Raw genomic sequence first — 14,082 nt, forward strand, 5'->3', positions numbered from 1 at the left:
CATCTGATGGGGCCGGGCCTACCGGGGTCGCCCCCCCCCCCCCCCCCCCCCCCGGGCCCACCACCCAACAGAACATCTCGGAGAACAACTCCGAGGAGACCATCAAAAGTCACACGATCGCCCCCACCTTCCATCATCAGACATGCACCATGGTGGACGGCATTAGTGGTCAGGCTTCTGCGGCACAATCTAGTGAGCTAGGTGCGACGATGAGCCTCTGGGGAAGGTTATCCCAGAGCTAATGCTGACGCTCGGGCATTGCCGTCAAATTCAGGAGTGCATTCATAGCTGATTGGAGGAATCCCAAAGGTGCAGGTGATGGTGCCGGCAGTAGGTGGCACCGAGGTCAACACTGATGCGGTGACCGCAGTGGAAAACCTGGAGCACGATGTGAATGTCATGAGTGATGCTCAGTACGAAGTCTTACAACACCAGGTTAAAGTCCAACAGGTTTGTTTCGATGTCACTAGCTTTCGGAGCGCTGCTTCTTCCTCAGGTGAAGTTCACTCATTCATTTAATATTTGTTCACGGAGTAGGACTTACCATTTCACTGTCACTTGGCAACAAATTAAATCAATTAAAATATATACAGGAAATCAATTGGTGAAAGCACTGAGTGGCTGACTTTCCAACATTTTCTCTGAGCGTGCTGAGGTAAACTATTTCTGACTGCGCCTATGGAGCAGATGGAAGACAGTAGTGAAGAAATCCACTGCCCTGGAGTGCTATCACAGACCATCAACTGGGTTTCTCAAGAGGTGGCATCGGTGCAGTACCGAAAGCAAGTTGTTGGAGAGATTTAATTTCCCCCTGCCAACCAAAGAGCTCTGTTGCTTCGCAGCACCAGGGATTCGGGTTCGATTCCCAGCTTGGGTCACTGTCGGTGCAGAGTCTGCGTGGGTTTTCTTCGGTGGCTCCAGTTTCCTCCCACAAGTCTCGAAAGACGTGCCTGTTAGGTGAATTGGACATTTTGAATTCTCACTCGGTATACCGGGACAGGCGCCGGAATGTGGTGACTAGGGGATTTTCACAGTAACTTTACTGCAGTATTAATGTGAGTCTACTTGTGACACAAATAAAGATTACTATTACTATAAATGAAAACTAGTAATAAATAAATAGAGCCGTGTGAAAGGGCAATAGGGAGCGAACAATGGGGAGAAAAACAACGAATAAACGGGTATTTTGGAAGCGTCGGCCCCGTATTTAACAGTCAGGTTAGAATGAACCGTTCAGAAAGTTATTTGAAAGGAGCTGACAACTAACTTGCTCCAACGCCTGTGGAAAGGGCAGTTTTGTTGGATGGGAGTTTGCAGGCTAAGATCACGTGAGGAGAGGGGGGAGAGAGAGAGAGTCCTGGAATTCAGCTCAGAAATGGCAAGAAAACAGGCTGCAGGCTGAAAGTTTAGGAATCCGCTCCAGACAGCCAAGGGAAGCTGTCAGTGTTAAAATCTTCTCAACACTCGGGTGAGTGCAAAAACAAGCCTTTTGCCAAACCTCGCGGGCTTCCCTCCCGCCTCAGCAGGGGAGAGGAGAGGGGAATGGAGGAGCCTCGCAGATGCCAAGGAGAAAACTAGCTTTTGAAACCCGGGGTTGTGGGGGTGGGCAGGCACGCTGTTTAAAGAAAACAAAACAGGCGGTTGTTGCCAACAAGTGTGGATCTATCGGAGAGCCAGCGGAAGATGGCGACTCCATCACCTCTGGGTTGCCCGGGGGAGGTGTTCAGATGCACGTTTGAACGTTGCTCCCTGCAAACTCTGACCGTGAAGCTCAATGCTGCAGTGGGTAAATCTGGCGTAAAATGAATGAGCCGAGGCTCCGGGGGGGGGGGGGGGGGGGGGCGGTGGGTAAGGATTTGGACTTCACTCGTTGCTTATTAAAATGAATGCTGCGGCAAGTTACCCTAACATTTAAAAACGTTGCACGGCGCTCAATAAGTGGCATTTTGCACCATTAAAAAAAAAAGCTGTAACTGATTGCGCCGTGCCCGTTGTGCGAGAACTTGGGCGCAAAATCAGATTTGGATCAGAGCAGAAGTTGGTGCACCGCCGGTATTTATTTACCAAATGACGGCACAGGGACTAAGCAGCCTTTCCAGTTTGAGCGAGGAAGGGTTGAGTAAACACTGAGTGCTATTGGAGGGAGGAGAGACCCATCCCCGAGGAGGAGGGCAACCTACTTTTAAACTTTATTTAGTTAGTTAGTTATTTGTGTGTGTGTCAGGAAGAAAGGTGAGGCATTGGGCGGGCAGGAGGGGAAGGGGTAGAAGCCGCAGGCTGGACCGAACGGTCTCGAATTCCCAACTTGAAGAGTCTGTGCAGGCGCCCATCCCGATTCCTCCGGCCACATACCCGTCGAAATAAACGGTAAACGCGAGGAGGTGTTAAAATAAAAATAAAACCTTGCCAGACGAGTATTACATTAAAACCCAACCCGCATCGAAACGTTTGCCTCCTCCGGCTCTTTCTGCCGCTCGATGCCGGACAGGTTCCCGCTACAATTTTGTGGAAGCCGCCTATCTTTTTTTGTTCTCGATAGATTTTATTTGCTGTTATTTTTAATAATAACCGGCAAGACATTTCTGATTTTGGGGCTGAGATTCCCTCACTTTACTGCAGATTCTTTCTTGACGCTCGTTCTGGGGAAGCGGGGGGGGCGGGGGCTGGACAGGCTGGTGTCACCATTCAAATTTATAAAGGGGCCGCCGTGAGGAAGAGTGGAACCCGCCGGGAGGCAGGAGAGCCCCGCCATGGTAACAGCACCTGGTCCCCCCGTCCGCTGCTATGGTAACAGCGCCTGGTGCCCCCCCCTCCCATCCGCTGCCATGGTAACAGCACCTGGTCCCCCCCCGTCCGCTGCTATGGTAACAGCGCCTGGTGCCCCCCCCTCCCATCCGCTGCCATGGTAACAGCACCTGGTCCCCCCCCGTCCGCTGCTATGGTAACACCGCCTGGTGCCCCCCCTCCCATCCGCTGCCATGGTAACAGCACCTGGTCCCCCCCGTCCGCTGCTATGGTAACAGCGCCTGGTGCCCCCCTCCCATCCGCTGCCATGGTAACAGCACCTGGTGCCCCCTCAGCTGGTGCCATGGTGACAGCACCTGGTGCCCCCTCAGCTGCTGCCATGGCAAAAGCACCTGGTGCCCCCTCAGCTGCTGCCATGGTAACAGCACCTGGTGCCCTCCTCAGCTGCTGCCATGGCAAAAGCACCTGGTGCCCCCTCAGCTGCTGCCATGGTAATAGCACCTGGTGCCCCCTCAGCTGCTGCCATGGTAATAGCACCTGGTGCCCCCTCAGCTGCTGCCATGGCAAAAGCACCTGGTGCCCCCTCAGCTGCTGCCATGGTAATAGCACCTGGTGCCCTCCTCTGCTGCTGCCATGGTGACAGCACCTGGTGCCCCCTCAGCTGCTGCCATGGTGACAGCACCTGGTGCCCCCTCAGCTGCTGCCATGGCAAAAGCACCTGGTGCCCCCTCAGCTGCTGCCATGGCAAAAGCACCTGATGCCCCCTCAGCTGCTGCCATGGTAACAGCACCTGGTGCCCTCCTCAGCTGCTGCCATGGTGACAGTGCCTGGTGCCCCCTCAGCTGCTGCCATGGTAACATGGCCTGTTGCTCTCCTCAGTTACTAACAAAGTGATGGGCCTACTGCCCTTCCTCAGTCACTGTCATGGTGATGGGGCTTGTTGCCCTCCTCAGCAAGTGCTATGGGAACAGGACCTGTTGGCCTCCTCAGTCACTGCCATGATGATGGGGCCTGTTGCCCTTCACAGCTGTTGCCACGGTGATGGGACCTGCTGTCCTCAGGGTTACATGACCTGTTGCCCTCCTCAGCCACTGCCATGATGACAGGACCTGTTGCCCTCCTCAGCCACTGCCATGATGACAGGACCTGTTGCCCTCCTCAGCCACTGCCATGATGACAGAACCTGTTGCCCTCCTCAGCCACTCCCATGGTGCCGGGGCCTGATGTCCTCTCAGTCAGTGGCATGGAAATAGGGCATGGTGTCCTCCTCAGCCGCTGCCATGGTGATAGAGCCTGGTCCCCTTCTTAGATGCTGCCATGGTAACAGGGCCTGGTGCCGTCCTTAGCTGCTGCCTGGTAGCAGGGTCTGGTGCTCTCCCTAATTACTGCCATGTTGACAGGACCTGTTGCTCTCTTCAGGCACTGTCATGATGTTGGGGCCTATTTTCCTCCTCAGCTGCTGCCATGGTGACAGGGCCTGTTTGATGTACCATCAATGACGACAGACGAGAGTCGGAAGAGTAAACTGTGGCTTTAATCAGTTCTTGAACAGTAAATACCATAAGTAAGAACAGTATGTACAATACAATACAGTGGTTCACCACATTCACCCCCTGTTAAAAAAGAGTCCGGCGGGGATGAAGTGGACAGGTTGAATTAGAGATCGAGTCTGTCGGGGGCTCTGACCTTCCGCTGTGATCGTCTCAGTCCCAGCTGTGGTGAGGACACTGGTGTCGGATGAAGTGTTGAGGCCTGCGTAGCCAGGAGCGTCCAAGTAGCAACAGAGGGAGATGGTGTAGAGTCGTGAGTAGCAACGGAGGGAGACAGTGTAGAGTCGGGGGTTGTGGTGATGGTCGCTGGGGAACCTGCAGGTGCCAAGTCCCGAAGGGAGATTGTGTCCTCCCGCCCGTCATGGTGTGCCACGTAGGCATATTGGGGATTAGCATGGAGGAGAAGGAGCCGTTCGACCAGGGGATCCGACTTGTGACTCCTCGCATGCTTCCGGAGGAGGACGGGCCCTGGAACCATCAGCCAGGACGGGTGCGAGACCCCTGAGGTGGACTTTCCGGGGAAGACAAACATCCTCTCATGAGGGGTCACATTGGTGGCGGTACACAGGAGCGACCGGATGGAGTGGAGCGCATCGGGCAGGACCTCCTGCCAGCGGGAGACAGGGAGACTTCTAGACCGTAGGGCAAAAAGGACGGCCTTCCAGACCTTCGCGTTCTCCCTCTCCACCTGTCCATTTCCCCGGGGCTTGTACCTGGTAGTCCTGCTTGAGGCGATGCCCTTGCTAAGCAGGAACTGACGCAGCTCATCACTCATGAAGGAGGAACCCCGATCACTATGGATTTAAGTGGGGAAACCGAACAAGGTGAAGAGGCTGTGCAGGGCCTTGATAACTGTGGCAGAGGTCATGTCAGACACGATATGGCGAAAGGGAAACGTGAGTACTCATCAATGATGTTGAGAAAGTACACATTACGGTCAATGGAGGGGAGGGGCCCCTTGAAATCGATGCTGAGGCGCTCAAAGGGGAAGGAGGCCTTTACCAGGTGTGCTCTATCCGGCCAATAGAAGTGCGGTTTGCACTCCGCGCAGACCTGGCAGTCCCTGGCCATGGTCCTGACCTCCTCGATAGAGTAAGGCAGGTTGTGGGCCTTGATAAAATGGAAAAAACGGGTGACCACCGGGTGACAGAGGTCATTGTGGAGGGCCTGAAGTCGGTCTACTTGTGCGCTGGCACATGTACCGCGGGATAGGGCATCTGGGGGCTCATTGAGCTTCCCAGGTCGATACAAGATATAATTATAGGTGGAAAGTTCGATCCTCCACCTTAGGATCTTGTCATTCTTGATCTTGCCCCGCTGCGTATTGTTAAACATGAAGGCAACCGACCGTTGGTCAGTGAGGCGAGTGAATCGCCTGCCGGCCAGGTAATGCCTCCAGTGTCACACAGCTCCACAACGGCCTGGGCTTCCTTTTCGACGGAGGAGTGTCGAATTTCGGAGCCCTGGAGGGTACGGGAGAAGAAAGACACGGGCTTGCCCGCCTGGTTGAGGGTAGCGGCCAGAGCAAAGTCAGACACATCGCTCTCCACTTGGAACGGGATGGACTCGTCTACTGCGTGCATCGTGGTTTTGGCAATATCTGTTTTGATGCGGTTGAAGGCCAGGCGGGCCTCAGCCGTCAGGGGAAAAATGGTTGGTTTAATGAATGGGCGGGCCTTGTCCGCATAATTGGGGATCCACTGGGCATAATAGGAAAAGAACCCTAGGCATCTGTTCAGGGCCTTGGGCAATGGGGGAGTGGATGTTCCAGGATCGGGCATGCGGTCGGGATCGGGCCCTAGGACTCCATTTTCCACAACGTAGCCAAGGATGGCTAGGCAGGTTGTGCGGAAAACGCATTTCTCCTTATTGTATGTTAGGTGTTAGGTTAAGGAGCTTGGCGGTGGAGGAAATGTTGGAGGTTAGCGTCATGGTCCTGCTGGTCATAGCCGCAGATGGCGACATTATCCAGATACGGAAACGTGGCCCGCAGCCCATATTGGTCAACCATTCGGTCCATCTCCGGTTGGAAGACTGAGACTCCATTGGTGACGCCGAAGGGGGCCATGAGGAAGTGGTAGAGGCGGCCATCTGTCTCGAAGGCAGTGTATTGGCGGTCATCCGGGCAGATAGGGAGCTGGTGGTACGATGACTTCAAGTCAATAGTGGAGAAGACTCGGTACTGCGCAATCTGATTGACCATGTCAGATATGCGGGGGAGAGGGTACGCATCAAGCTGCGTGTACCGGTTGATGGTCTGACTGTGGTCGATGATCATCTGGTGCTTCTCCCCAGTTTTGACGGCCACCACATGGGCTCTCCAGGGGCTAGTACTGGCCTCTATGATCCCTTCCCGCAGGAGTCGCTGGACCTCCGACCTGATAAAGGCCTTGTCCCGAGCACTGTATCGTCTGCACCTAGTGGCGACGGGCTTACAATCCGGGATGAAGTTAGCAAAGAGCGGGGGTGGGGTGACCTTAAGGGTCGAGAGGCTACAGACGGGGCAGGGGTCCATCGAATTCCAAGGTAAGACTTTTGAGGTGGCATTGGAAATCTAGACCTAGTAGTAGGGCAGCTCCTCGCTGGGCAGCGTTGTCTGGCGTGCTTACCCTGGCCACAGAAGTAACATTTTGGGCCTCCGGAGTTGGCGGGTTGCTGCGCGGTACAGGCTTGTGGCGCTCCTGGGTCGGGTGTTGGCAGCGCCCACGAGGGTGACGCGTGGTTGGAGGTGTAGACATCCATATTATGGAAGGTCACTTCCAACGAATCTGAGAGTTGTATTGTGTCTTGGAGGTCGAGTGTACCTAGTAGGCGCTGGCGGATGTAATTAGATTTTATGCCTGCGACATAGGCATCCCGGATCAGCAATTCGGTGTGCTTGACAGCCGATACCGCCTTGCAACTGCAGTTCCGGCTGAGTACCCGCAAGGCGCACAGAAATTCAGCTTGCGATTCTCCGGGGCGCTGTTGCCTCCTGGCAAGGAAATGCCTAGCGTACACCTCGTTGACTTCCTTAACATACTGCCCCTTCAACAGCATTATCGCATCCTCGAACGAGGTCTCTGATAAGAAGGAAAACTTGCAGGTTCACCCGGGAGTTGAGGACTCGCAGCTTGTGGGTCTCGGCGGCGGAGGAATCAATATAAGATTTGAAGCAGCTTAGCCAGTGTTCAAATGTGGCAGTGGTGTCGGCTGCTTGGAGGTCCAGCTCCAGGCAATCAGGCTTGAGTGATGGATCTATCTTAACATTTTAGCTGATTAAATTGATGTACCATCAATGACGACATGAGATTCGGAAGAGTAAACTGTGGCTTTAATCAACTAAATGACACCTGCTGGATGCCGGTCCCAAAGTGAGGGCAGGGCTGGAGGTTAGCTCCCTTTATACTTGAGTCCGAGAGGCGGAGCCAGCAGGGACAAACCCAGACATGTAACAAACAGTAAGAACAGTAAGTACCATAAGTAAGAACAGTTCGCCACACAGTTGCCCTCCTCAGCCACTGCCATAGTGACAGGGCATGTTGTCCTCCTCAGCAAGTGTCATGGTGACAGGGCCTGTTGCCCTCCACAGTCACTGCCACGGTGATGGGGCATATTGCCCTCCCCTGCCACTGCCATGGTGGCACGGCCTGGTACCCTCCACAGCCATGGTAATGGGGCCTTGAGCCCTCCCAGCCGCTGCTATGGTGATGGGGCCTGGTGCCCTCCTCATCCACTGCCATGCTAATGGGGTCTGGTGCTCTCTCAGTTGCTCCCATGGTGGCGGGGCATGGTGCCCTCCCAGCTGCTGCCATGGTGACGAGGCCCGGTGCCCTCCCTGCAGCTGCCACGGTGACAGAGCTGGTGCACTCTCAGCTGCTGCCATTGTCATGTGGCCTGGTGCCCTCTCAGCCTTGCCTTGCCTCTGCCGCCGACAGCTGCGAGACTGACAGCCCTGCTATTGTTTTGTAGGCTGTTTTGTTGTTGGCAGTGGACGCGATTGAAATGTTGATGAAACATGCAGAAATGCAACAGTGTTGGTTAGCGTCTTATCTTCTGCAGCATGGGTTACTTGTTTTTTTTTAGAAATAGGTTAAATGTGGGGAGAAAAATCCCTGTAACTTATTGTCTGCATAGTTGTCTTTGGAATTTCTGACATTTTGCATTTTAAATTACTTTTGTATTGTTGAACTATAATCTGTTCATCATTCTGATATCAATCAATTTATATAGATTATAGAGAGAGGTGGGAAACTGAGGTTTTGTTAGAAATCCCAGGCGGACCTTTTATTGAATATGAATCTAATTCATTTATGTACCTTAATTTCACTTGATGCATTTTATTGCAAAAATAATTATGAAGATTTTATGTTTAAAAATGCTTAAAATGCTCAGAAAAATGGTTTTGTGAATCTTTTCCTATATATCGGTTGGAAAATTAACTATGAACCTTGGATGTTTTGGTTCCTTTGATTTTCGTTAGTGAATTCTGAGTCCTCTTATGACCAAGCCCTGTTCCCACATTTAATCTGATAACAAAATGCGAATCTCCAGCCCATCATTCATTTGCTTTTAGTGCTGAGGCAAATGCTAACTGCAAGTAAAACCTTAAACAAGCACTGCATTCCCAGTGGGCACTCCAGACAGTGTAGAACTGTCAAGCTGAGAGAACAGCATATTTATAGAAGACGGACGACGATGCTCAGCACAAACATGATTTTTAATGACTATTATGTTAAATTGTGTTGTTTTTAGACTTGGATATTCTGAATATTTAATGTAGGAATGGGTTCATGACTGTGAGTTTCATTGGTGTTCAGTAACTGAGTTAGAAAATATATTGGTCCAGGTCAATTTTAAGAAAAAAAACAAAGGTGGCGTTCTAATTCACCACTGTTCCTCCTCTTCATCCTGTCTCCAGGTTAGGCGGAATGCCAAGAAAACTAATCAGGCCTGACTACTTGGGAACCGAGTTCTGGGTGCCAGTGGCAAGTACATACAGCATCTCACTTCCTCAACATAGAAAATAGTCTCTGGCAGGATAGCTCTGTTGCTTTTTTTTTGTCATACATTCTTCTCTTTTCTACTTGTCAGATTAATACCAGAATCATAATAGATTCTTTCTCAACACATCAACTCACTGCATGGTTCAAATACTAGAAGTATCAGGGTTACGGGGATAGGGTGGATGTGTGGACTTGGGTAGGGTGCTCTTTCCAAGGGCTGGTGCAGATTCTAGGGGCTGAATGGCCTCCCTCTGCACTGTAAATTCTATGATGATTCTATGATCAAGGATTGCAATGAAGAAGTTTCAATTTGTAAAGCATTGAAGATCGACACAGGTGTGTGAGCACAACCCAATTTTTCAAGTGTTTAAAGTTAACTGTGTAATAGATTTTCTGTTCACATCTACGTAGAACATAGAACATACAGTGCAGAAGGAGGCCATTCAGCCCATCGAGTCTGCACCGACCCACTTAAGCCCTCACTTCCACCCTATTCCCGTTACCCAATATCCCCTCCTAACCTTTTTGGTCACTAAGGGCAATTTATCATGGCCAATAAACCTAACCTGCACATCTTTGTACTGTGGGAGGAAACCGGAGCACCCGGAGGAAACCCACGCAGACACGGGGAGAATGTGCAGACTCCGCACAGACAGTGACCCAGCATGCCATCGAACCTGGGACCCTGGAGCTGTGAAGCCACAGTGCTAATCACTTGTGCTACCGTGCTGCCCACACATCTCTTCACATATATATTATATCATACCATGAATATGTCTGTAACAAAGACCTCCTGAACTCTCTTTTTTGAATGGCACTGGGATGACCTCTAAAATAAGAAACTGTCTCATGCTGCAATAGTCATGTTTTCCCCCAACTCATGGCTGGAATTTGGCGCGGGGGCGGAGAATGGCGCGTCAGACCCGCAATTGGATCCGATGCCGAGACGCGAACCTCCGGCGACCGGAGAATCAGCGGCAGTTGCAGGCTGTTGAAAGAGGTTCTTGAGGCGATTCTCCGCAATCGACCGGCCGAGTTCCTGCCGTGGTTCACGTATGGTTCCACCTGGCGGGAGCTCGGCATCGCAGCTGCGGTGGTCACCCTGGTGGGGGGATCAGTCTCCGGGGGGGCTCTCCACGACAGCCAGGCCTGCGATCGGGGGCCACCGATCGGCGGGCGCGCGTAATCTGGGGGGGCGCCTACCTTCTTCCGTGCCGGCCCGCTAAGTGGCTCCACCATGTCGCGAGGGCCCAGCGCGGAAGCGTCCACCGCGCGGACTCGCGACCGGCAGTGCAGGGCCATGTATGGCACTGGAGCAGCGCGGAGCACTCCGGCACCATGCTGGCCCACTGTGGGCCACGGAATCGTTGGGCCAAGAGGCCCATTGACGCCGGCGTGAAACACTCCGGTGTTTACGCCGGCATCAACACTTACCCGTGTTTTTGGAGAATCCCGGGCCCTATTTCCCCCCCCCCCCCTCCCCGCTTATCCCATCTTCCCTGCCCCCCTCTCTACCCACTGACAACAAATAGATCTGTAAATAGAGACAAGAACAGCTTTCACCTTGACCAGAATTCCCCATCTGAACCACGGAGGGCAAACTTAATTTTCTCAAGTTTAAGGAATTCCACAAGATCCGCCAAGCATGACGATATTTTTGGCGGATCTTGGATTTTCATTCTAATAAAATTCACCTCCGGGCAATCACAATCATAGAATCATAGAATTTACAGTGCAGAAGGAGGCCATTCAGCCCATCGAGTCTGCACCGGCTCTTGGAAAGAGCACCCTACCCAAGGTCAACACCTCCACCCTAGCCCCATAACCCAGTAACCCCACCCAACACTAAGGACAATTTTGGACACTAAGGGCAATTTATCATGGCCAATCCACCTAACCTGCACATCTTTGGACTGTGGGAGGAAACCAGAGCACCCGGAGGAAACCCACACACACACGGGGAGGATGTGCAGACTCCGCACAGACAGTGACCCAAGCCGGAATCGAACCTGGGACCCTGGAGCTGTGAAGCAATTGTGCTATCCACAATGCTACCGTGCTGCCCCTACCGTGCTAACAATCTTGGTTATTTGGACATTTCCACATTAAGCATTGCAGTTTCATCCCTGAGAGGTGTGGCTATCCTAACATCTCCAGTCCAATGTGAAACATAAATGTCTCTATTAACATAAGTGGGATAGTTTGGTTTCTGTCATCAACTGGCATAATCCTGGCAGCATTTCTTAGCCCTCAATTGAAATCATGGAGGAGATTGTTGTGTTGAACATGAATTGTGATATGAATTCTAAGCTACATCAGTTAAGAAAGTTGCCTCAGCTGTGTACATGTTGGAGTGACAGTGAAGAGATTTGAAAAGGATGTTCCTCGTACAAAAACTATCAAGTTTTCTTTTTCTGTCCTAAATTTCTAATTATATTTCATTTTCATTTCATTTTAAAAGTGAGAATAATTGCAAATTTTATTTGTGCTCGAAAGGGATCGCAACATTTGAATTAGATAAACTGTAAATTGTGTGTAGAAATAAGATAAAGATAATAAGATAAAGGTAAATGGTGGCGCTAGAAATTTCATGATGGATTGAATGGTTTGAAAGTTTTGATTTTTGAATGAAAAGTAAACATTCTCTTTACAAGCATCTAATAAGGTGGCTTGGGGGTACTGAGCTATAAATGTTATCAACTTCTGTCTGAAATTTGTGAACTTTGTATGTGCAATCACCCCGTACCCAAGGCTCAGTGAGTGAGAGCCAAAAGTAGTCCCAACTACTTCATTGCCAGTACAATGGCAAATGTAGAAATGTATGCAGAACAATATTTCGTTCCACAATGTACAACACAGACACTTGCTCCACTCTGCAATGTATTTAATCAGATTTGCCGCACTGAGGGGAGTGTGGTGACTGATGGGCTGGGTCCCCAGAGTGTGGGAAATTTGAAACTTCTTTGAAGTTAGGCCTGGATCTGCTGTGGAAAAGTATCATTGGCCTGGCTAGACATAGGAGAAGTTATGTTATATGCAGCCTTTGTATGTCTGATTAATATTCAGTTTAAAAGTAAAGCTGAAATTATATTAATTGATGGCTTAGATATGTTTATCACTGTATAATTATGCCACAACAGTTATTAACAGGAGAGTATAATGGGGAATTATTTTGCAGCTGAGAGCTAATATTTCTTAGGCCTGTTAAACCATATACATATTCTAGCTGCTCTAATTAGATTCTCAATTTCACCACAATTGCAGTCAATATGAATTGAATTAGGTACACCTGCAAGCTGTTGATCCAGCTTCAGTTATTATATAATGATGTATGGGTGGTCTGTCCATGTACAAGAAGGATTTGTCTGAAGGAGAGACTTGATGCTTTGGTGTGTCAAGCTGTCACAAAATACTGGAAGGAATTGTGGCCCAGAAGTTAGCTGATCATCCACCACACTGGTTGAGGCTGAAGTGTGAGAGGCCTACTAACCCTTGTTTCAGGACAGCTTCCCAAGCTTGGAATGAACGGAGTAGGCATCGGGCCTATTGGGTTCACAGTAACTAAGTCTACTTGCAGCCTAACCAATGGTCCTTGAAAGTTTCATTTCCATGCATTCACCTGTTTATTTTTAAACATTTTGTGCATCAAGCACTGCTTAATTCCATCACTTAAAGAAGTTTTGCAGGCTATTAGTTTCTGAACTCATTGCAAGTTTCAGAAGAGGTTTGAAAGTGGATTTTGTCATGGTTAGTGTGTTTAAACATTTGGGGATAGGTTGAGTCATGGGTATTTTCTGACACATTCGGTGTTTATTTTTATGATAAAATACAGGATCAAGAATCTGTTTGGATTACTTGACAGGAAATCATCTTGTAAATTATTTTGGGAGGTAGACTGCAGAACCACAAAAATCCCTTTCTCTGATTTATTAAAATATTTAAACTAGTCACTGCATTCTTTTCTAGGCAAGTTTATTCAATCAATATTCAGTCACCATGAACATTACTTAGCCTTCCAGCACATACCAAAGGTATGTACTCTTCTACTATTGGAAGGACTTGGCGCATGAAAGCTTCAAGCCCCATTTAGGACAAACACTATTATGCATATAGAGAATATACACATCACATGTTACATGAAGTAAAATCATAGCTTCCAGGTTTCCTGGGTGACTTAAACATCGCCCACTTATCGACTGTAAATATTGTGACCGTCACATAATTTGCTGATCATACTTTCAGCAACGATAAAGGGTTTGCACAATTAATTAGGGCAACTAGAATATATATATTTGGTTTAACAGATCTAGGAAATGTTAGCTCTCAGTCGCAAAATAATTTCCCATTATACTCTCCTGTTACTAACTTGTGTTCTAATTATGCAGTGATGAGCATATCTGAGCCTCCATTTCAGCATTTCCTTTAAACATGTTTCAAATTTCATATTTCTTTAGTGTCTGGATGTGTTTTAAACAAAAGGAAACAAACTTCTATTATGAAAATTCTTCTATCCATTGCTGTCAGCACAGAGTATCACAACAGTTATCATAAAATGACAATACTGATCGCTTCAATTTTTATTTTGACAGCACCATTTTGAACAGGTCCCATCATGTCAAGTGCTTTTCTGACCATTTTAGATAAAAATGATTTGTCGGGAAGTACCTTGATTGAGGGGAAGAAAATTAAATGCAAATGTAAAATTAATTTTCAGGAGAAATTTTGATTAATTAAAATTCTTAGGTATATATCAAAATGACTGATTGTAACAATGTTATGAGAACAACAGAAGAGTGTATTTC

At 49.4% G+C, this 14,082-nt stretch overlaps 1 protein-coding gene across 3 annotated transcripts in view; it reads left to right on the forward strand.

The window, feature by feature from the left end:
* The first annotated feature begins 1,333 nt into the window (after positions 1-1,333).
* LOC140393179 (fibroblast growth factor receptor 2-like) overlaps positions 1,334-14,082 on the forward strand; it is a 240,526-nt gene continuing 227,777 nt past the window's right edge. The window contains exons 1-2 of one of the 3 annotated variants that reach the window (XM_072479334.1): positions 1,334-1,468; positions 9,196-9,266. The gene's annotated coding sequence lies outside the window, so the exon portion shown is untranslated. The remainder of the gene's footprint in view (positions 1,469-9,195; positions 9,267-14,082) is intronic. The other 2 variants (XM_072479333.1, XM_072479335.1) reach the window with 2 other exon arrangements.

The sequence above is a fragment of the Scyliorhinus torazame genome, chromosome 16, assembly GCF_047496885.1.
Source record: "Scyliorhinus torazame isolate Kashiwa2021f chromosome 16, sScyTor2.1, whole genome shotgun sequence".
Taxonomy (NCBI): Eukaryota; Metazoa; Chordata; class Chondrichthyes; order Carcharhiniformes; family Scyliorhinidae; genus Scyliorhinus; species Scyliorhinus torazame.